We start from the raw sequence: 24,051 nt of genomic DNA, 5'->3' as shown, positions 1-24,051 counted from the left end.
ACCTGAAGGTCAGAGAAACTCCCTGGCTTGCTCAAAGCTAAATAGTTAGTTTCTACCCCTCAGTCCCCTTCCACTCCACAACACGAGCTCCACAGATGAACTGGACACACGGCAGCGCGTGATCACGTCTCTAAGAGAAGCGGTTGGGAGTGAGAGGAGAGGAGCTCCTCCTGGCCGCGAGCTGTGAGCGCGTCCTCCTGCAGCACGCCGTGTGAGAGCTGGATCTGGCCCTGGACTTCCGATAGAGCTGGCAGAGAGGGCCCTTCAGGCAGAGAAAACAAAGTTAGCAAGACATTGTTGCCAGAAAGTCAGCGTGGGGCTCTTTAGGGCCTATTTGTGGATGAGCAGCCAGAAGCAAGCTTGGAGGGTGCTGAGGGCCTGGAGGCCAGCCTAAAGATTCTGAATTTTACGCAGGAAATATAGAAGGGTTTTCACGGAAGGCTTTTGCAGGGGAGCGACATGTCTAGAGTTGTGCTTTACGTTTATCATCAGCCGGCAGTCGTGCATAGGGTGCCTTGGATGGAGGGGAGAATAAAAGTCAAGGTGATAGTCCAGAAAGAGGCCTGAAACCCAAGCTAAGGTGATGCATTAGGAAAGGAGACCGTGGGGCAGCAAAGGGATTTACAGAAGCAGCTCCACAGGACGCAGGAGGACGGACACGCTCCTGGATCAGCAGCAAAATTCTAGTACAATTCTGATATTTTATTTCTCTCTAGTTAGCTATTTTATAGCCTCTGGGTTGTTTGTCCTAGAAATAATGTTAAGCTGTTGTTGTTTTGATTAGTTTTGTTTCCTGGTGGGTCAAGAGATGGCTGTGTACTTTTTAAGTAGGTCATCTAACTTTTATCTTCTCAAATTCCAAATTGTCAGCTAGGATAATTTTGAGGTCTAAAATCTATTATTGGTTGACAGCACCAGTTTAGAAAAACCAATGTTTTTCCTGTACCAAAGCAGACCATTTTCCAAAATAGGCCATGTTTCTGACAAACTTCTGAAGGAGGAAGAATTGGATAATCGGGGGCATCCAGACTGTAAGTGGCGGCAGCGTTCCTCTGCCCTCCCTGCTCTTAGGCTCGTTGGCTCCAGCAAACTCCGGGTCTGAGGACCTTCTCTGGCTGAGACCGTCCTCTGTTTCACTTTCCTGTTTCTTATTTCCCTACTTGTCATATTTAACAGCCAGGGGATTGCGGTTGCGTTTTATGTGTATGTGTGAGAAAGCAAACGTGAGAAAACACAGGAGGAAGCAAAGTTATGGGGGCAAAAATTGTGTACTTTCCTTTCTCAAACATTCTATAAATAGTAAAATAGTAGATATAAAGCATTCATTTCATCATTCCCATAGAAGCGAATTCTACCTCTATTTTCCTGTACTTTTTGGGCAACACATTACTCACTGTGGAGTCTAAATTTTTTAGCAGGCGTAATGACGTGGCAGCTACTGTCCCGTAGGAAACACCCTTGATTACGTGGTGCTTTTTCATTCCTTGCTCCATAAACACAGGATTCAGAAGTTTCTGATAGAAAGAACCATATCCCACACAAGGTGGCATCTGGTACTCTGTCTCTCAGAGGCCACTTGTGGAGGGGTGGGGATGGAATGAAGTCCTGCCTTCAAGGCCAGGAGTAGTCACGTCACCCATCAGTCAAGCTGCCCTCGTACCACAGTTACTTCATCTGTAACATACGGGATTGGCTCTGTGACTTTTAGCTCTCCTCCAGCTCTATGACTCTGTGACCCTCTCTGAACGATGATGTCCATTCTCGCTGCTGGAGAGAGAGCAAAAAGTCATTGCTCATGTGTGACTTCTGAAGGACACCAGGTTTGTGAATCCCATAGAGGAGGTACAGAGTTTTCATAAATATCTTCAAGGAGACCTTATTTTTCCTACATTCTAGCCTTATTTTTCAATAACAGCTATGAGCATGTAGCCTGAATTGGCCCCCGCGATCTTACAGAAATGTCTCCTTCTCACCCGAGCCCAACATGTTCAAGGAGGAGAAGGAAGGAACACGTGGGTCCCGGGCCATCATCCCTGGAGTCGGCCTGCTCTGGGAGGGCTCGCCAGCCCTCAAAGCCTGGGCAGCTGTTCCATTTGGCCTTCGCTGGCGAGGCTCTGTGAGGTGGGGCAGATGCTGCCGCCCTGCACGGGGCCTGGGAGAGTCAATATTGACAGGTCTGTTTGTTTTTCTGGCTTCCACCTGTTGGAAACTATAATCATAGCCACTTAATAAGGAAGAAGGGACAGCAGGAGAATTCCTATACTGGAACAGGGAATGTTTCCACTGTTCCCCAGGGGGACCGCACAAGAGGAACTGGCCTTCAGGTAGAGTTGAGAGCAGCACATGAGCAAGAAAATATGATCAGAGACTCCAGGAGGAAGGGTGCCAAGAAGCTTAAAGGTGACTCAGGAAGAGGATAGCACACCTCCCTGGAGGTGTCCCTGTGCCCTCCAAGCCCACTTACTACTCTCCCCTATTGAGTCCTCCCCCGCCCCCAAGACGAGGCAGCAACTCACAGCACAAGTATCTAAATGCCACCCGCCCCACTGGTCTGCCCAGACCCTCTGGCCATTACCTACTTCCCGTGTCATAGAGAAAACAGGGCTCCCCATCCAGGAGTGCCATCCACTTTCCTCCCATGCCTCACTCCCGATCCTCGGCCCTCTTGATCTCCCTCCCTGTTTCTGAGAACTCGGGGCCTTAGGTGGAGAGGCAGGGGCTTCCCCGCCCCAATCTGTGCTCTCCAGTCCCTGCTGCTCTTCTTGAACCACGGCCCTTGACTCCCCATCCCTCCTCTCTTCGTCAGATTCCTTTTTTTTTTTTTTTTTGCCAAGGAAGGTTAGCCCTGAGCTAACATCTGTGCCAGTCGTCCTCTGTTTTTTTGTATGTGGGACACCTCCACGGTGTGGTGTGGTTGGTGAGTGGAGTAGGTCCACGCCCAGGATCCAAACCCGCAAACCCGGGCGGCCGAAGTGGAATGCATGGAACTTTAACCACTTGGCCACCAGGCCGAGCCCTCTTCATTCATCAGATTCTTGACCTCGGTCTACAAACAACTTCGATTCTCCTCTGTGTTTCTCTCCTTGCTTTAGCTCCCACACTGTCTCCTTCCCTCCACTGCCAGCCTCCTTAACAGCAGTCCATCCTTACTCCCGCATTTCCTCATTTCCCGTTCTCTCCCAAGCCACTGTCTCGAGGCTCTCAGCATTCCTCCAAAACGAAAATGACAACAAAACAAACACAAAAATCCCCTGTTCCTGGGCCAGTGAACTTGGAATCGTCAACTCCGGGCTCCAGCATATGCATTTACCCTCCTACCCCCATCACGAATTAGACGTCTATTACACGTCAGACAGGCAGGCCCGGAGGAGACAAAATGTCCCTGATACACCCAAGTGTCATCTGGATGAAGAGCCCATTAGGCATTGTCTGCCGCTTGCTTTTCAGTGTGAGTGACCTTATCTACCCTTTTCCTGAAGTTGGCTGGGTCAGGGCAGGCAGCAGGAACCAGGGGCCAGCGGGAGCCTGGGTGAGAGGGGAGGTGTGGGTGCAGGACATGAGGAAGGCTCAGGGCTCCAAGGACACACTTTTCCTGGTATTGCCAGGACCTCACAGTGGCCTGCTAGGGTGGCAGGGTTTGCAGCAGCTGTTTGGGGCTACAGGCCTTGATGCTAAACCAAGGCCACTCACCCAGCAAAGAGGACTGTGGCAGGCAGCTGGTGGCTGGAAGGCTAATGCAGCTGGGGAAGGCGGCCTGGATGAGCCAACACAAACAAGTGAGAACAGGAAGGGAAAAGACCAGTGCGTAGGGCTGGGGCACCAGAAGGGGGCTGGGGAGGGGGCCCGATGGCCTTCTGAGACTAGCAGGGAGTTGGGAGGGGTCTCCTGCAGCCGTTATGCTGGGGGTGGGGGATGAAGGGAGGTTGAAGGCCAGAGGCTACCTGGGTTCCAAGAGAGGCAAGGCTATCACATAGCAATTGATAACAGCTGCTCAATACAGGTTTATTTCTGTTTCTCCTGGAACAGGGCTTAGTGTGGAGGGGAGGGGGAGAGTAACGGGGGAGAGGAAGGGCCGTGCCAACATACAGACCAGCAGAGAACAGTGGGCTCCCCAAGAAGGGGCTGGGGTGTTCTGTGGGGCCAGTGTCGGTGGAGGATCGCTGAGAAGGGGACACTTCAGTTGGGCTGGGATGGGCGAGTAGGATTTCAACAGGCAGGGGAGTAAGGGAGAAGGCTTTCCAGGCAAAGCAAGAGCTCCCAGCACCGGTGTTGGGCAACAGTCTGTACCCTGGGGGGGCATGTGTGTGTTTGCGGGAGCCTGGGTCAGGCTGGAAAACCAGCTTGTGGCCAGGGAGCGTTGGGGAGGGTTATCCTTCAGAGGTATCCTGAATACCTTGGGAGGCCCTTGAAGATTTATTTAATGCTTTATTAGTAAGTATGTATTGGACATTTTCTATTATACAAGCATTCGTGCCCACAGTAGAATATAAGAGGAGACAGAAAAGTATAAAGAAGGACCAAATCCTCAGAGCGAAACGCTGGAGTGCCCTGGAGGCTGCAGGGTGTCCAGGGGCGCATGCCTAGCCTCCATCTATCTCCAGCGGCCTGGCCAGGGCCCAGACTGATGACCTTCGGAGAAACGCCCGGCTCTGCAACTTGTCAGCATTCTGGAGTCCGGGCAAGGGGCCTGGGGAGACTGGGAACAGAGGCGCCCAGGAAGCCCGACCAGTCAGGCGGCCGTCAGCAACAGCCCCGCCCTCGCCACCCAGGCTCTCTGGCAGTCTGTGGTCGCCTCCCACCCGGCCAGACCCCGCTGCGCGGCGCGCGCACATCCCGGAGGGCGCCCAGGGGGCGGCAGCCGGCTGCGGGGTGCCCAGGGCGCCGCTTCCACGTTTGCGCCCAGGGTTGGGACGGCACGCCCGGTTCGGTCGGAAAGAGTGGAGCCGGCAAGAGCTGCCCGACAGCTGCGAGCGGAGCCGCGAGCGCGGGCGGCGCCCAGGTAGGCGGAGGAAGGGGCGGAGGAGGGCCGGGTGGGCGCCCCCGCCCGGCGCAGCGCGGAGCCAGGCGCTTCCTGCCTGGTTGCCCCGTGGCCGCCAAGTGTGAGCGTGTGTGTGCGGCACATGGAGCTCCCGGGGTGGGGGGCCCGGCGGAGACTGTGCGCCCCCAGGGGAACGGCTGGGCTCCCGGACCCCTGTCCCCAGGCCTGGCACTTGCTCCCTCTCCTAGACAGCCCTGTCGCGACCGGCCGAGAAGCCCTGGGGCTGAGATCAGGAAGGACTTCAGGGACCCTGTCGCCACATCCAGCCTCTTTATTTTACAGATGAGGAAACCGAGGCTCAGCGTGGTGACGTGACTTGCCCCGGATCACAGGTCTAGAACCCAAAACTTCGCGCTTGCAGGTCAGTGGTGCTGGGAGCCTGCGCCGTGGGCCAGGGCGGCAGTGTGGCTGTTGTGTGTGTAGAAACAAAGACTGGGAGAGAAAGTCAGGAAGACAAAGACAGAAAGAGAACCTCCCAGAGCAAAGGAAGGTCAGGAAATGGGCTGCACTTCCTCCCTGGCCACATTTGTGTTGAGGTCTGGCCCTGTGACTCAGCCGACCTTGCAGACCGTGGCCCAGGTGCGTGTGCGTGTGTGTGTATGTGTGTATGTGTATGCATGCACGGGGATGTGGTGAATCCCCCCGAGTGCATGGAAGACCCTCTGAGTCCACATATCTGTCCACTTACACACGATGACCTTGTTAGGAACCTGCCCTGTGTTTGGCTCTGAGAAGGGTACCAAGAATCCCAAATGAATGAGCTCTGTGTGACTCCAAGGGCAGAAAGGGCCCCTGGTGGGAGTCCCAGGGATGATCAGAGTTCAGGAGGAAGGACCTGACTCCTGAGGCAGTGAGTACCCTGTCTCTGGAAGAGATGAACATGTGCCAAGATCTTTTCATCAAGGACGTGGGCATGAGGATATGAAACTAGGGCAGCTTACTCCCTGTAGAACTGGAATGTTAGTTTGAGGGTCCAGGGTCATGTCCCTTTTCAGGTGACATTGACATGCATGACCTCAACGGGTGGTGCTTCCTGTAGGAGCTCCTCTACACATGCTTTTTGAGTGGTAAATGAGAGGCCTCCTGCTCCTCTGGGGTCCCTTCCCCTCTCAGGACCAGACTGTCCAGGGTACACAGGCCATGAGCCCAGGGGCGCTTGGAGGGGGAGTCACTTCTGGAAGGAGCGGGTCAGGATGGCCTTCTGGAGGTGGCGCTTGGGCTGGGCCTTGAGGAGGAGGCTGGGTCTGGGCATTTCAGGGGTGGGGACGCCTGAGCAGAGCCTCGAGGTGGGTGTGTTTGGGGACGAGGGAAATGTAGTGGGCTGTGTGGTGAGGGATCTTGGTTGAGATCAGATGGTGGGAGGCCTGGAGTGTTAGGCTGCGGTATTTTGATGGTTTCTGAGAAGCAGAACGGTGTTACTGGAGCTGGGTTCAGAAGAGCGTGTCATGTGGCAGCGATGTTTGGGATGCACTGTAGTGACGGAAGCTGTGGGAGGAACACCTGGGAAGGAGGTTTCAGTGACCGTGAGGAGCTGAACAGGGCTGTTGGGAATGCAGAGGAAGGGGCACCAGCAGAGCTGTTGCTCAAAGGGGTGGTGGGGGGAGCAATAGTCTGTTATGGCCAGGCCATGGTAGGGCGTTTTCACATGTGGTCTCATTTAATCCTCCCAACAACCTTATCAGGAGATTATTACTGCTCTCCCCATTTTGTGGAGGAGGAAACTGAGACTCAGAGAGTTTAAACAACCTATCCAAGGTCACACAGCTAGTAAGCGGTGGGGCAGGGATTTGAACTCAGAGAGATGGAATAGGTCCAGTCTGGTAGCAGAGTGAATGTCTGAGGGCAGAGCAGAAGAGGAGACCATAATGACAGAGATTTGGATTCTAGTGCTGGACAGGGAGCCCCGGGAGCAGGGTCAGGTTTGGTGGGTGACTGGAGGTGTGTGAGCCTGTGATGGCACCATGCACCGGGACAGGGGCTGCAGTGGCTGTCGGTTCTGCACCCATGTCGTGAGTTTGCTGAGCTGCTGTGGGGAAGGAGGGTCGAGCCCGCAGGCTGCTGTGGCGCTAGAAGGTGGAGGGAGGCTGGTGGGGGATTCCCCAGGGGCCTGGCAGGCTAGTCACTGAGTCCCCTGCACTCCCTGGATTTCCTTCCAGACTAGCAGTTGCAGGTGCTGTCTCAGGGCACAGCGGCTCAGGCATCTGCCATGACCCTGGGTGAGAATCGGTTCAGGCCGTCATATTGTCCAGGGCCTTGGTTCCCTCCTGCGTTTCACCTATGAACAGGCTACACAGGCCCGAAAGCTGTGGTTGCAGAAGACTGAAATTCCACAAGTGCCATTTCAGGATCCTAAGGACAGGGCCAGGGCCTCTTACAATGTCAAAGCATCAGGATGGTCTAGTGACAAAGATGCCCTATTTTACAGATGGGGAAACTGAGGCTTCAGAAAATAATGGTCCTTCGCCAGATGTTAGTGAGTGGCAGGGAGTGCTCCAGGCCCTGGGCTCCTGGCTCAGGGTTTGCTCTCTCCACTGCCATGCGGGGAGGCAGCTGCTCGGAGAGTGGCCTCCAGCCTCCGCCATGAACAAGCCCTTGGGGTGGTTTCTATAGACAGGTTCTGGCACTGGATGGACCATTTCAAGTTATTATTCTCTTTTTTCCCTCTTAAACAACACACACACACACAAATGGCACATTATTTCCGCTCATCCGTCTAGTGGTCATGTAATTTCTTTGACATCTCAGATTATCTCCTTTCCTCTAACAGAAATTTGCTAAGGCCTAGTCTAGTTAGCGAGCCAGAAAGTGTCCCATCCAAGTGTGCAGGGGCAGTGGGAGCCCCCAGGAAAGCGGGAAGTTCCCTGCACACTCCTGGCCCCCTAAGGCACCGAAAGGGCAGCAGCAGAAAGGAGAGGACAGCTGTGGGAAGGATGCGGGGGAGGGAGATAAAGTGGAGAGAAAAAGGAGAAAAGGAAAAACTGAGTCTGTGGCACAGAAAATTCAGGGGCATGCGCAGAGCTCTCTTTGGGGATCTACCCTTTGGGAACCTGGCTCCCCGGTACTCAGAGAGGCAGCACGAAGCAGGGAGATAAGCAGGTGGACAAGAGCTAGCCAGCCTTTTGACTCGTCATGCAGCCCGTTCACTTTTGAGAGTGAAAGGGAGAGTGTTAACAAGGATGCTGGGATGACAGGTGTAAACCGGGATGTCCTGGACAGACTGTTTGTCCTGATGGCAGCCAGTGCACATTAAGTGCCAGACATGCATTTGCTGTTTAAGCCTCACACTACAGCCTGATCCAGTAGGCACTGCTATCATTCCACTTTACAGAAAAATTAACTGAGAAACAGAGAGGCAAAGTATCATGCCCACGGTCACAAGGCCAGTAAGTGGTTGAGGCAGGATTTGAACCCGAGCAGTTTGGCTGCTCCAGAGCCCAGGCCTTCAGCATCATACTGCTCTGGGCGTCTGCTCACCAGCAGCATCGGGACAGCAAAGACTCCTCTGCCCACTTCCAGGACTCAGCATGTGATCTTTGGGTCTTTGTTTCCCCTCCACAGCTGCTCTCATGGTCAGGTTAGTGTGACTCCGTCTGCCGGAAAGAAGAGCTGGTGGCTCGGGTTGAGGTGGTGGCAGAGGAGCGCTGTGTGGTTTCGTCCTCTGCAGGCCCTGTACTTGCTCACACTGGTCTTGGCTGCAGGTCTCCAGCTTCTGATTCGTTCTTGCCTTGTAACTGCTGCTCTGCCCTTTCAGACTAGGTCACGAGGCCGTATGGACCCGGCTAGACATAGGCGGAGCCTCTTGAAGGCCAGTGTTGGGACTGGGTTCCTGAAGTACCTCGTCTGCTTGGGCAACCCAAGGGGGCCACCCTCTGACGGACCCAGTTCCATTTCGGGCCTGTCCCAGCTTGAGGGGTATGAACTTTCCTTTCTGACGGATTCTCCTGCAGACAGTGCCTTTCCTTCATCAGTTGGTTTTGGCTCCCAGCCCTGGCTTTCTCAGAAAGTCAGCACCGCTCTCTCTTCCCCCGCCTGTTTGTTGACACATCCTGGATGGGCTGGCCAAAGGAGGCGTGTCAGGAGCAGCAGCTCAGACCCCACCCCAGGCGAAGCTCTGGCATTTCTAGGAGATGCAGGCAGGTGGGAGCAGGCAGGTTTCCACATGCTTCAGGTGCCAAGGGCGTCTGTCCCCACTGAACCTGTCCTGAAGATCCCTTATTCACGTAAGACACCTGCCATGCCCGGGGCTGGAAAGGGTGCGTGGCTGGGCCTGAGATGTTGTGGCGGGTGGGAACTGTGCCCTATGCAGGGCGGCTTCCGTGGTGTGGCCCCCACCCCTGGTCTGTGCAGTGCTGTGCCCCACTGGACTGAGAGGAAAGGTGAGGAGGGGATGCTGAGACACCTGCTGTGGGGTCGCCTGGGACCAGCCTGTGGGTGCCCTCCTCCCTGAGGCCGCATTTGCGTTTCTGGCCAGGCAGCCTCCTTAACTCCCTCTTTAACTCCCAGCAGCACCAGAGGAAGTACAGGGCTGTGTACAATGGCTCAATTACCAGCGCAGACAAGAGGAAAATCTCCTATTACCTGGGCAATTGGTTCATTTTCACTTTATTTACTTCAGAAACCACTCAGTGTCGAGCTCGGGGATTTGCAGGGGCCCGAGTTCTCCTGGCGAGCAGACGGGGCTTTGCCACACTGAGTCTGCATAACCACGCACCTTACCCGCTGGGCTGGAGGGCTGGCTTGGTGCTGAGCGGGGGGAGACCGACTTCCTGCAGCCCCACCCTGTACAAACACAGAAATTCGGGACCCTCTGCCCATTGTACCTCAAGGCTGCATGCACAGAAATGTCCCGGGTGTGGCGGAGAACGTGGCGCGAATGAACTCATTCGATCCTTCCGGCAGCCTGTGGGACAGGTGCTCTTCTTTCCATTCTCCCCATTTTGCAGGTGAGGAAGCTGAGGCTCCGAGAGGTGGAGTAACTTGCCTGGGGTTATACAGCCGATGAGGGGCTGAGCTGAGATTTGAAACCAGGCAGCCTGGCCCCAGGGCCGTGTCCTCACTGCTCCTCAGCCTGCCCCTCTGCGTGCTGAGTTCACGGCCCAGTTCTGACTCCCACCAGTCATGTGTCCTCAGGATTCACCCTCTAAGCCTGAGTTGCTTCCCCTTCAGTGAGAGGGGAATAATGACCTGCCGGTCCATCTCGGGTGAGCTACTGGGTGTGAAAGGTACCATGGTGAAGGCTTACGTGGCCCTGTCTGTCATGGTGCCTTTACCTGTTGAGACTTTGCTCTCGAGTTCTGTTGTCTGGGGGTCCTCCTTCCCCGTTGGTCCTTGTCAGCGTGCTGAAATTCCCCAGAGGGCAGGGCCAGCCTCTCTCACCTCGTCAGCTTCTGTGCTTACTGAGCCCCCACTGTGCCAGCGAAGGGTCCCACGGGGTCTGGTTTAAGAAGAGAGGGTGTAGTCCCCTCAGCAGCATTCACAGTCCCCTTGGAGCAATGGTCTAAAAGATGAGCAGTGCTGTTAGAGTTTTTGGCAAGCAGAGTCAAGCCTATTTCTGGTGGCTTCATGGAGGAGGTGGGCTTTGAGCTGGACCTGGACGAATGGGTAGACTCTGAAAGGCAGGGAGGAAAGCGGAGGGTACTGGAGGTAGGGCCTGTGACAGAGTACAAAGCACAGTGGGCAAAGGTGTGTTGGCGGGTGGCAAGAGGGCCCTCGTGCTTGGACTGTCCACAGTAGGGTCTATATCACCAACTCACTCTGTCCAGCTTCCAGCAGAACTCTCTCCCAGGGGCTGCTCCTGGGGCTGTTAATGACTAGCAGGTGGGGGACAACCAGCTGGGAGAGGCTGTGGGGCCCCGTGTGGTCGGGACTGGGCCAGGGGCATTCGCAGCAGCAGCTCCTAAGGCACAGAGACGGCCCTTCACTCTCTTGGTGAGGCGGCACTGGGTTGGCATGTCCTTCTGGGGACACGAATGAGTCAGAGAGGTCATGCTGAGGGGGTCGTTGGTGCTCACCAGAGAGACCATTCGTGTCTTCAGCCGGGCTTTGTTCTTCTGTGGGGGCAGAGCAGGCGGTTTGTCAGAGCTACCCTTTCTGTAGCCTGAGCAGGACTGAAAGTTAGGGGCGTTCTTCTGAACCCCTGCCCAGAGGAGAACATGGAGGGAAGGGAGGAGGTCCTTGGAAGTTTCCATCTGTTCCATCTGAATTATGGTCAGAGATTACTATCCGGGAGAAACCATCAGGAAAGACAAATGGTTCTGCATAAGAATCTCTAGATCTTTCTCTGGCGCCATGGTCTGTGGTGGCTTTGGTTTTCTAGTCTTCTGGGAGCTTGGATTAAATGGACACCCTGGATGAGGATCAGCTCCACTCGGTGGAGATCTCGACTCATGGGGCCTCTGGTGTGGTGTGTGGGTGCGTGGGCGCTGTGCTCCCTACAGAATCCCACAGAGAGAAGGCGACCCCACCTCTCCTAATTTAGGCTTCTTTTGTTTTGGTGTCTTCACTGGGCTGAGAGTTGGGTTTTAGGATACTGCTTTGTTTTGGAATTTTTTTGGTAACTTGGTCTTCTTTTGTTGGAGTAAAATATATGTAACATAAAGTTTCAATTTTAACCGTCTGAAGTGTACAGTTCAGTGGCATTAAGAACATTCAGAGTGTTGTGCGACCACCACCACCACCATCACCAGAACCTTTTTCCTCTTCCCCACTGAGAGGGTTCAGTATTACCCTGGCTCCAGAGAGGCCCACTGGCCTGCTCTCTCTCAGCTTCCCTCGCCACAGTGGCCTTGCCCTCAGCTGCCCTCTCCACTTGGGCAGTCTTTCTGCTGCTATTTCTTATTACTTTCTGGTTTTTTAATTCTCTGCTTCAGCCAAATGAGCCTCTGTGAGCCTGCCCTCCTTTGGACTGGGTTCTGTGCTAAGCGCTTTATACGTCATCTCGTATATTTCTCCCAACGGCCCTATCAGGTGGTTATTATCATGCCCCCTTTCCAGATGAGGAAGCAGCAGCCGACATGTAATATCCCCAAGGCCACAGTCATTTCAGAGCCAGGATTTGATTCTGGACTCTCTGGTCCTTCTTTCTTTTCCTAGATGGGAATGTCGTTGTATAGGACCAAGTGCAGCCAGCCTGCCCTGCACATTAGTGTCTCCTCTAGAAGGTTGTAAAATCTGCATGGATTTGGGTATGTATCATATAAACTGTCTTCTATTAGGATTCTTAGCTGGAGCCTTTAGTCAAAAAAGACTTGCTTGAAAATAGCTTAATTACATACCGTAGATAAATTGCTAGAGGAGTTTAGCAAACTGCTAAATTAAGCTTTTCAGCTAATTACACACATACTGTGAAAGTTGGAGTTTAGCTTTGACCTGGGTCCCTCCCCACGCGGACAGGTGCTGAATCTTCTCTGGCCGGCCGGGGCTTGATCACCGTGTCCGTTCTTGTTCTTGATCCTGAGCGGTTGTGCTTTTCTGTCCCCTCGGGGTGTCTTGCTGTAGCTTGACTCTGCATTTACTCAGGGCAATAGTTCATTCCCAGGGTGCTGTCATCCTCGCCGCCAATATGGCTGAGCGTTATTTCCCATTTCTCCAGCAGGCAGTCTTTCTAGCGTTCTTATCTTCTGCAGTGGCCCTCTCTGGTACCTTTCTCGTTGCTTGTCGTTACCCTCTTTCCGGACTGCGCTAGTCCCTGCTGTGTCTCCCAGAGCTCACATTTTGGCGTTCATCTTTATTTGGGAATCAGGGTTCTGGCCTCGCTGGATGTGGCTCACCTCTGTGAATGACATCAGTTGGAGAAGCAGCACCCAGCAGACTGGCACGGGGCCCAGGCATGATAATAAGGCACTTTACTGAGTGCCTGCCACATGCCAGCACTGTTTCTAATCTAGGCCCTAGCTCCTCCATTTACAGATGAGGAAACCAAGGCTCCGAGGGGTTAAATGACTTGTCTGAGTTCACACATCTAGTTCTGGAATAGACATATAGATCACGGACGGCTCACCCAGGCTGCTGATCCCTCGGTACCAGACTGCCTCCCTGCAAAGGGCTGACCCCTTGGGTTGTGGGGTCTGCTTGATAACAGAGCCCTGTCAACACACCCGTGAAATGAGAGCAAGAATCCCCTGACTCCACACCCCGTGAGCTGCCGCAGGCACAGGCCAGTGAGAAATATAGGGGTGGGGAAGGCCAGTTAAAAAGCCCGCTATAGAACTTCTTTTTAAGGAATGCAATTTTAATACATTGAACCACAGCTTGAATCAGAAACAAAGACACAAAAAGGAACTAAGTTAAATGAATGTTAATGAAAAAAAATTACTAGACTTCCATTATGTAATCACACATTGTAAACTAAAAATACTTTTTAAACACGCAAGCCCTATTTATTGGAGTTAGAAAGGGAATAAAAAGCTCTAATATGTCCTGAATAGCAATCACTGTATATCACATACTACATCTGAATTTTCTGACACTTTAGGGGCTAAATCAATGTGGCTTTATTGAATGTGGATACCAAAAACAAAAACAAAATGAGTCAACAGACACTTATGGAGCATCTACTGTGTGCAGTGCATGGTGCTAGGAGAAAGAACAAAGGCCATAATGTTGCTTTTGACAGCGTGTGTGACTGTGGCTGAGAGAGTGGGGCGGACTGTGTCCTAGAAGGAAATGGGCTTCAGAGAGGGTGACAGGTCGGTGAGAGCTGAGCCGGGCTTCACGGACGGCAGAATCAGCAGACAGGTGGTGGCAGGGAGTCTGGGAGGAATGGTTGATGAAGGTCCCTAAGTCCATTTTAGTCGACGGGGCCTGAGGACCAGTCTGCATGGAAATTAAACCAGTGAAGTTCTGCTCAGGCCGTAAGACATGCCTTAACCCTACCAGGATTTCTAAGGGTCACCTCCTCTGCCTGCTGGACTTCATGGACTCAGTTTACCATCTAAAAGATGCAAGGAGCCAGGATGCGACTCTGGCCTCTCTGATCCTTCCTCTTTCATGTGGTCAGGGATGTTGCATATGATCAAGCACAGTTGGCCCTGCCTGGGCACGATCGTCTACCCTGGGAGGTTTCTAGAACCTGCACGGGTCGGGGGGTGTTCTATGGACCGTGCTCCATGAGGATGGAGACGGTGTTGAGAACCCTGCAGACGATGTACAGTGGGAGCACGGGGCCACCCTCTGAGGCACACCATCTTGGTACAAAGTAACCCACCAGGAAGGCCAGCCGAGACGGATGGTGAGGAGAAGCCCGGTGATGCCTCCTTTCACAACAGGCCCATGCTGAATTCTTTCACGTCTGCTGCCTTGGTGCTGTGCAGCCCGAGTCATAGAGCCACAGGCATCTTGTCACAGTTCACCCCGTCCGAGGCCTGGTAACTGGGCTGGGTCCAGCCCTGTCTGCCCCTGCCTGCCTGGGTCCCTGACTCGGTCGCTCCCGCGCAGCGTGCTGTGCTCTGCCTGCAGCCTGCGCAGCCTCCAAGGCACTTTAGAAAGAGACGTTGACTGGCACAGTGACAGCCACGGCCACCTTTCTCACCCGCACGTGGAGAACACGCATGCCGCTCCACTGCTGATGCGCTTAGCTGCTGAAATCCAGCGCCCGGGCCCGGTGAATGCTCCCAAGTGCATTTTCTTTCTCGGGGCTGAGACACACGCTGAGTGACTACACCGTGTCGCACAATGTCCTGTTGCCTGCGCCATCTGAAGGCAGTGCCGGTCTGGTGCAAGGCTCCGTGCAGCCTTCAGAGGGTGCAGCTCTCCTGGCCCAGTCCCTGGGCTGGAGCTGACAGACGGGACATCAGAAAGCTCGGGTGCTCCGCAGCAGGTGCTGGCAGGAGGGCTTTTCCGCTTGCTCACCGTGCCCTCAGGTGCCTCGTTGGTAAACAGCTGCCCTTCGCATCTCTTAGGCATGTCATATCAGTGAAATAAAAAGTGACAATGTGAAAGTACTTTACAAAGATAAAGCCTTTTAAATGGGGCTGCTTCTATCTTCTGCAGACAAGTAGTTTCCTTCTGTTCGCTGAGTTTGGCTAAATTAACCATTTGCTTCGTCGATCCATGTGGTGTCATGTGGTTCCATGTCACATGTGGAGTCCGTGTCATAGGTTCACATGGTGTCAGCTCAGGCCTCAGTGCCTTTTACTAATAGGCTGAGCGTCACAGTCCAGTTAGGGAATCGAGGCTCGGCCAGCATCCTGTGGTCCAGAGCTCTCTCACCTGCCGCAGCAAGACTCCTAGCAGGAGTGGGAAGGGTGGGGGCTGACTGGGACCCCTGGGAGCCTGGGCTCTGCTTCTGTCCAGGACAGCATGGAGACACCCCACAAGTCTGGTGGGGTCTGAGGCTTTGTTGTCTTCAAGAAACAATCCACAGGATGTCCTGATACGCAGAGCTTCTGGCCTCCCTGTGCAAATGTTTGCCCAGGGGTGTGGAGAGTGAGGTAAACACGGATGAGAAAGGTCAGAGGATGCTGGGTGTCGGCGAGGGTGGATGGGTGTGCTCACACACCTGTCAGCTACACTTGATGTAGATTCAAGGCAACTCTGTTCACTGAGAGCCTCCCATGTACGAAGCCCTGAGCTATGAGATGGGAGTATTTTTTTTTTTTAATTTTTAAAAATTTTTTTCCTTTTTCTCCCCAAAGCCCCCTGGTACATAGTTGTATATTCTTAGTTGTGGGTCCTTCCAGTTGTGGCATGTGGGACGCCGCCTCAGTGTGGCTCAGTGAGCGGAGCCATGTCTGTGCCCAGTATTTGAACTGATGAAACACTGGGCCGCCTGCAGCGGAGCACGCGAACTTAACCACTCGGCCATGGGGCCAGCCCCGAGATGGGAGTATTATTATCATCTTTAATTTGGAGGTGAGGAACTGAGAAGCTAAGCAGCTTGCTCAAGGTCGCACAGCTAGTAAGTGTAGAATCACAAAGCAAATGCAGACACTTGGACTGCAGAGCCCGTCTCTTAACAAGGAAGTTATATATCCTGGTCATGATCTTTTGTATGGACAAAGCTTTTTGCCGTTTACACAGCAGTCCCAGACTCCACTTTTAATCTTTACAACAATACAGGGAGGTATTATGCTGGGTGTTATACACCCAAGTGTGCATATTAAGTGAAATTGTACCTGTGGAAACACTTAGTAAATTGTAAGATGCTCTACAAATATAGTTATTGCCTTCAAATACAGGTGAGGAAAATAAAATCAGAGAGGTTAAGTGGCTTGCCTAAAGACACACAGGTAACAAGTGGCAGAGTAAGGATGCCAGCCCAGGTCTGAGAACTTCAGGACTCAAGCTGTTTGCTTCCTTGACACCATCAAGGAGAGATTGGTTGTGGGTTGTCTGTCCCCTCCTCCTGTCCCTTACCCACCCACCAAATTGTTGCCAAGTGAAAGTTAGGCAGAGAATCTGAAGGAGACTAAGCTTTTCTTAGCTGCTTTTTATCGCTTTGGTTTTCCTCTTCTTTTTAGTCCTGATTAACCTGAGAGCGCAGTCAGGGATGGCGCTGGGGAGCGTGTCTCAGCGTGGGGAGGGGGTGGGAAGCTGTGGCAGAGCGGTCCTCGCGCGTGGCTCTCCCCGCGTTGGTGGAAGGTCCCTGGGGAAGGTGGCGGGTGGGAGGGGCCATTTTGCCCCGTGGATGGGCCAACACGTATTTCAGGACCTCATAAAACTGTGAGCACACATTGCTTTAAGATTGTGAGTTAAACTGGAATCCAGGGTATGTCCCTGGGGCTGTGTGTACACATGCAGTGTTTTAAAATAAATCATAGCTGCTTTGTTTGAAAGATCTTAGACTTGATACTGAAAAGATGAAAAGAAAGCAACCACTAAACATCAGCTCCGTCAAGCAGCTTCATACAGTGCGAAAAAGGGCCAGGATTTTGTCTCACACCTGGAGCAGAGGGAGTCTGTGTTTGTAGCTAACAATGTGTTATTTACTTGATTATTTGTTAATTTTCAAAGAGATAAGAAATTAACATTTATTTTACACCTTCTAGATGCAGAAGCTATGTTGGAGAATTTATATGTGTTTGCTCATTTATTCCTCACAAAAACTTTGTTTAAGGGGCACTATTATATGACTTTTTAAGGTGAGGATATCGAGATTCTGAGAGATTAACATGTTCAAGTTTCCCCACAGTAAGAAATGACAGCAAGCTATGTCTGACTCCAAACCTGTGTTATTTCCTCAACAGATTGAAAAAATCCATTTCATTTTCTTTGTTCTTCGTTCTTTCTTTAATCTCAGGTCTTCCATCTAGAATCTCTTTCCTCCCGTCTGAAATACACCTTTTAAAAAACGTCCTTTACTGAAGGTGTGCTTGTAAGAACTCGACAAACGAGTTTTGTTTCTCGGCTCACGTCTTCATTTCTCTTATTCTTAAAGGGCGTTTTCTTTAAGTACAGAATTCTCAGATGACGGTTACTTTCTTTTAACACGTAGAAGGGATCCTGCTACTGTCGCCTGGCTGGTAGCCATTGAAAGGTAACTTTTCTCTTTGGCTGCTTTTAGCATATTCTCCTTGTCTCGAGTGTTCTGCAGTCTGAGATGCAGCTGGTTGTGGATTTCTTTTCATTTATTCTTCTTGGGATTCATTGTCATTCTTGAATATGTGTATTGGTATCTTTCCTCACTTTTGGGAGATTTTTAGCCACTACCTGTACCAATGCTCTCTCCCTGTCTTTTACTTCTGGGACTCCAAAGAGATGTATGTTAGCATCTATTTTTCATGTCTCTTAAGCTCTTTTTCACATTTTTCGAGTCTTTCTGTGCTGCATTTTGGTTAATTTATTTTGCCCTGGCTTCCAGTTCACTGCTTCTTTCTCAGACTGTGTCTAGTATGCTATAGAGTCTGTCCGCAGTCTCTAATTTCAGTTAATTTTTATTTCCAAAAATTCTCTTTGGTCCGTTTTTTCAAATTTTCTTGGTTATTTCTCACGATTGTTTTGTTCCCTGTGCGTGTTTGCAAGCCTGTCTTTAATTTCTTTGATTACATTATACAGCACTCCTCCCTTCTCCACGGGAGATAAGTTCCGAGACCCCAGTGGCTTCCTGAAACCACGGACAGTACCGACCCCTATCTATACTATGTTTTTTCCTATACGTATATACCTATGATAAAGTTTAATTTATAAACTAGGCATAGTAAGAGATTAACAACAATAACTAATAATAAAATAAGTCAATGATAACAATATAATGTAATAAAAGTTGTCATTGATTTCAGCAACCTCAGCATACGATTATTTTTCTTTCCTCGTTAAGTTGAGAACTTTGACATTTTCACTTAAAGGAGCACTTTATGACTTCTCTTGGGCACATCTGAACTACCAGCATCACTACACTTGTGCTTTGGGGCCATTATTAAGTAAAATAAGGGTTAATTGAACACAACCGCTGCAATACCACAACAATCGATCTGATAACCCTGATGGCTACTAAGTGACTAACGGGCAGGCAGCATATACAGCCTGGATACGCAGGACAGAGACGATTCATGTCCCGGGTGGGATGGAGCAGGTTGGCATGAGATTTCATCATGCTAATCAGAATGGGACACTATTTAAAACTTATGAATTGTTCATTTCTAGAATTTTCCATGTAATATTTTTGGCTTACAGTTGACCACAGGTAACTGAAACTGTGGAAGTAAAACCGCGGGTAAGGGAGACTCCTGTAGTCATTATTATAGTCAGTACCTGATATCCCATTACCTGAAGAAAGCCCTGGCTGGTGAATTCCCTTCCCTTCTCACCAGTTCATCCATGCTTTTAGAAACATTGTTTTTTATATTTTATACAAGATTTTCAGTTGTTTTCTGTGGGAGGGTCAGTCTAAGTACTTAGCCTGCCATAATGCTGGAAATAGAAGTCTAGCGTATTTATTTAAAATTGACAAAATTATGAGAGGGAAAAGTAATCCAGGGAAGGTTGGCCTTTGGGACCTAGAATTGCCCCACTGCACTGAACGTGTTTTATGGAGGCCCTGAAGAGTGCGCGCTGTGTCTCAGTGAGAGGCCAGTCACAGCGTGGCTTGTCCAGCTGGAGTGGCAGAGCAATGGAGACTTGCTCTGCTCGGCACCCCAGCCCCAGAGGACGTGACCCGAAAGTACACGACCAAAGAAGAGGAGGAGATTTTCAGGACACTTCCTGTTAGAAGGAGTCATTTTATCTCTAAGGGGTGAGAGGCCCCCTTAGGAGAGGACAGCTTGGTGAGACTTGTCCCCCAGCTGCTGCCGTGAGCCCCCCCAGGGCCACTGGGACTTAGCCTTGTCTCTGCTTGGAACTCAGGGCACCTGTTCTTCCATCCCACTGGTCCTCTGGGAGTATCCAAACTGGATGTAGAGGGGACCACAGAGTCCAAACTGGCCCCAACCCCTCCTTCTCCACATTTGGCAGATTCAGTCTCTTGGTTCTTTTGATTCCACCTTCTAACTCCTCATCTGCCACCACCCTGGGCCAGAGCACCACCGTCTCCTGCCTGGACTTTAATAATTCCCTAACTGATCTCCAAGTGTCTACTTCCTAACCCTCCCTCGCTCCCCAATGCGTTCCCCTCAAGTAGCCAAAGTTGTCTTTTAAAAAATGCAAATCAATCATCTCTCTCCCAACCTTTTAGGTTGATTTCCTATGTTTCCTATGTTCCTATATTTCCAGTGATTTCCTATGACTGCTTGGATAAAGTCCCAGGTCCCTAACCTGGTCCATGAAGCCTGTTCTTTAACCTCGTTTCTGGCCGCTCCCTTCCCTGTTAGAGTTATTCTAGCCCCTTGGTTTCCTTCCATTCCTTGAACGCATGAAAGCTCCTTCTCCTTGAGGGTGTTTGCACCTGCCGTTCCTTCTTCGTGGAATGCGCTCCATCCCCTCTCGTCCCTTTCCTTGGCTCCCTCCTGCTTATCTTGCAGGAGCTAATTTAAGTGTAACTTCCTTTCCCTCATCTTCTACGTTAGTCTTGTTGCTCTGCACTCCCTGTGGCAAACGTTCTGCACCTTCATGTCTTCATCAGGACACTTATGTCAGGTGTGATCCCATCATTATTTTTGTAGTTTCTGTTCATTGCCTGCTCTTCCCCACTACCTGGTAAGAGCTGGATTCGTGTACATCCTGCCTGTCACTCTTTCCCCAACCCAAAGCCCAGAGGCTGGCCTCTGGTAGATCTTGTTCGTCTAGAGGATACATCTGAGAATGAATCCGCTTCTGCCTCCATCCCTCCACTGGAAGTACTCTTGCTGAGTTCACCTGTGACCTCCTCGTCGCTAAACTCAGCGTTTCTCCTCAGTCTTCATATTTGACACCTCTACAATTGAAACCATTGCCAACCCTCTGTTTCTTTAAACATTCTCCAACTTTCCTCATCCTTTGATTTTGAGACAACATTCTTTCCTTTATTTTCTTCTACTTCTGTAAGCTCTGCTTCTAAGCCACTTTGCTGTCTTACTTTGGGTGTCCCTTAAATTTTAGTGTCCTGCATGATTCCAACCTTCGCTCATTTCCCTCCTACAGTCTGTGAGCAGCCTTAACTTTATCTATGGCTTCAACCATCGCATTTATGCTGGTGAATCCCAAACCTGTATGTCCAGCCCCGACCCCACCCCTAAGCACCAGATCCTTCTTTCTCATGACATTCTGAAATACCTGCATCCTAATGTCCCATGGACATTTCAACCTTCACTTTTCCCAGGTGGAGCTAATTATCTTCTTTGCTATACTTGTTGCTCTTCCAGCATCTCCAATGTGGCTAAAATAGTTTGACTACCTACCTAACCTCTGAAGCTAGAAGCCATGGAGTCATCCTGGATACCTCTGCCGGCTCCATATCGCGTGTCAGCTATTCTCGTACTCTGCCTCTTAAATCTGTCCTCATTCCTCCTCCCTCTGCCCTGCCACCACCTAGTGCAGCCCCTACTGTTGTTTATCTGAACCGTCGCATCATCTCTTACCTGGGCTCCTTCCCTCTGGCCTCTGCCCTCTCTGGTCCATTCCTACCATGAATGCCAGAGATCTCACCCCAAAGAACAAAGCTTAACCGTGCCGCTTCCTGCTTCACCTCCCGCCTTTCTCCCTCACGCCCATGCAACGGAGCCCATCCTCCTCAGGCTGATAGGCAAGGTTCTTCATAATTTACCTCATCTTTCTGGCTGACTTTGCTTCTCTTCCCACCATTCATATTCCTCGGAATCTGCCCCCCCTTCTCATTACATATTTATGGTGTCGAGCAGGGGTTCTCAGATGTTACTGGGCATTGGAATCATGTAGAAGGCTTTGTTAAAACGCAAAATGCTGGACCTCGCCCCCAGAGGTTCTGAGTCAGTAGGTCTGAAATGAGGCCCAAGGTCTGAATTTGGAACAGGTTCCCAGGGGCTGCTGGTGCTGCTGTTCTGGCAAGCACTGTGAGAACACCGGTTAGACCGCTAAAGAGTGTGAGCCCAGGAGCACTGCTGCCTGGGCGCAAATGCTGCCTCTGCCGCTCGCTTCCTGTGTCCCTTAACCTCTTCATGCCTCAGTTTACTTGTCCATAAAACGGGGCTAATAATATAAACTACCTCTTAGGCTCTGGGGGAGAGTGAGTTAACACTCAGAAAGCACTGACAGCAGTGCTCAGTTCACTGTGAGCGCTCAGGGTGTGTCAGCGGCCACCATTGTTATTTTTATTCTTGTTCCTATCCTTGGGTGTGAGGTCCGCCTCCCTCACTCTTTTTTGCTCACAATTTTCTACTCTTCCTTCAAGAATTAGTTTCCTTTCTGAGGTGCTGTTGCTTACACTCCCGTGCGCCCAGGCCACCCTTGCCTTCTCCTTTGTGCTCACACAGCCATGGGGCACGAGCTGTCCTAGCATCTGCTCGCGGCTCTTCCCTGCTTACCAGGAGCGGCTCTCACCCGCTGTGCATTCTTCAAGGTTTCATTTTTAGTCTGTCTGGTACAGCGTAGGAAAATATTTCTTAATTAAATGACTGAATTGGCATATGTTGCAGAATTGATTACTGCAATGGAAAGATGGTAAAATGTGTCAAGTCTGGGGAAAGGCCTGAATACCAAGAAAAGGTGGGGAGAAAGAATGGTGTGGGAGTTTGGGAATGCTGTAGTCAGTACAGTGGGGTTGCGCTTCAGGAATGTGGTCCTGTGGTCTAGGGACCATCTGAGTGCACACAACTTGGGATAATCTTAACTGCCAGTAGCAAAAAAATCCCAACTCAACTGCCATGAACAATCTTGACATTGATTACTTACGTAAGAAGAAGTCTGGAGCAAGAGTGACGCCAGGGTTGTTTCATCCAGTGTTCAATGATGTCATCAAGGACCATCTATCTTTCTCTGCTCTTCCCTCATGTTTCCCTGTCATGGTCACAGTGTAGCTGCAGAAGGTCACAGTGGGGCTGAACAAGACAACGTCCAAGAGACGAGGAGGTTCTTTCATCCTCTTTTTTAAGAGCCAGGAAAATATTTCTGGGAACACCCCAGGACCGCCCCAGTGTCTCACTGACCAGAGGCGGGTCAGAAGCTCACCTCTAACCTGCCCTCTGGCGAGAGGCCTGAGTTTGCTTTGACTGGATGAGGCCGCTGAGCCGGGCATGTGGTCGCTTACCCTGAGTGGTGAACACACCTGGAGTTCTGTTAGAAAGGAGGAAGGGAGAAATGGATGTTGCTCAGGGAAGCAACAGCGTCTGCTTCAAAGCCTGACCAGACCCAGCTGGTGGTTTATCTAAGTCACAAGATGGAAACTAAGTGACTTGGAAGGTCTTTTCTCCCCTGAGCATCTATGATGACTTCCTTGAAATCGAAGTGAGGAGACCTTCCCTCTGTCTGTTCCAGCTGCAGGTCATGCCCTGACCACAGCTGCCCTTCAGGAGACTGGCCCAGAGCCACAATCTGGTCATCAGGCTGCTTGTTGAGGGTGGGGCAGCAGTGACTTGCCCCTCTTCCTCATGAGCCCAGCCTGGCTCTCCACCTGGCACTCAGCACGGCCGCGTCTCTTCCTAAGGACAGAGCTGCAGGAGGAGCCCCGGGGCAGCCAGCCCCCAGAGACCTGGGCTTCAGAGGGCGCTCCAGGAGGGTTTGGTCCCGGTGTGCTGCCTCCCCCACCACCAGGTGTGTAACTGGACACGAGGCTTGCTTATGGCAAGAAAGTGAGTTCCTAGAGGCTGAGGGTAGTGGGAGCAGCCACCTGCCAGTAGGCTGGGCCTGGTAAGGAGGTGTTCTGAATGATGATGCGGAGGGCTGTGTCTGTGCTAGGGCTCTCTGATTTTCTGTAGCCCCTCTTAAAAACTGTTAGTCAGCTTACCAAAGTGGACTCCCAAACCACATGGATCTGTGTTTTCTGCATGTCCGATCCGTGGAGAGCTGCAGGATAGGCTTGTCGTCCCTCCAGGGTCTGCCTGTCTGAACAGAGAAAGAAAGCTGGTGAGAGCCCAATGGGAGAGGCTTCAAGCAAGGGCAGCAGATAACGATCCTGGAAAGCAGTGGGTGTCCGCAGTGGGCAGGAAGTTTGCGTTCTATGCTAGGAGCAGAGGGGGCATCTTTCAGAAACTGTCTACTAGCCTGACACTCTGAAGTTTTCCCAGTTCTTCCAGACACACGTGTCAGGAGCAGCTAAAGTGAAATACAGCAGATTGACCCCGGCCGGCAGGGCGGTGGAATTTAGTCACAAGAGACTTCTGTGGTGTCCGCTGGGGTGAAGTAACGCTGATCTGGCCTTTATGATACATGTCGTTCGATTTTATGCATCTGTCTGAAATCTTCCATCAGATTGTCAGCTCCTTGAGGGCAGTAATAGGATATTTTATTTCTCGTCAGTTCTTCACAGGGTCAGTACTCAGTCATTATTTACTGGTTGATTTTTCACTGCATAGCTATGTAATGAAAATAAGCAGTTGAGGTCCTAGAATTTTCTTTCACTTGGGCAGAGTTGTCATCGGTATCTCGAGCACCTGCTGAGGTGGACAGTGGCCGAGTGTGTTCCTTTCCTACGGCTGCCGGGACAAAGCACCACAAACTGGGTGATTTAAAGCAACGGAGGCTCATTGTGT

General features: G+C 51.4%; 1 protein-coding gene across 13 annotated transcripts in view; it reads left to right on the top strand.

Annotated features, from left to right (window-relative positions):
* Nucleotides 1-3,597: 3,597 nt before the first annotated feature.
* Nucleotides 3,598-24,051, top strand: part of CRACR2A (calcium release activated channel regulator 2A) — a 130,130-nt gene continuing 109,676 nt past the window's right edge. For 4 of the 13 annotated variants that reach the window (XR_011439946.1, XR_011439949.1, XM_023643000.2 and 1 more), the window contains exon 1: nt 5,050-5,399. The gene's annotated coding sequence lies outside the window, so the exon portion shown is untranslated. Of the gene's footprint in view, nt 5,000-5,049; nt 5,400-9,142; nt 9,259-12,130; nt 12,223-24,051 lie in introns of those variants that run through there. The other 9 variants (XR_011439947.1, XM_001493922.6, XR_011439948.1 and 6 more) reach the window with 6 other exon arrangements.

Source organism: Equus caballus, chromosome 6, assembly GCF_041296265.1.
Source record: "Equus caballus isolate H_3958 breed thoroughbred chromosome 6, TB-T2T, whole genome shotgun sequence".
In the NCBI taxonomy this organism is placed as follows: domain Eukaryota; kingdom Metazoa; phylum Chordata; class Mammalia; order Perissodactyla; family Equidae; genus Equus; species Equus caballus.
Note: the sequence above shows the minus strand (reverse complement) of the source record. Positions and strands in the feature narration are given on the sequence as shown.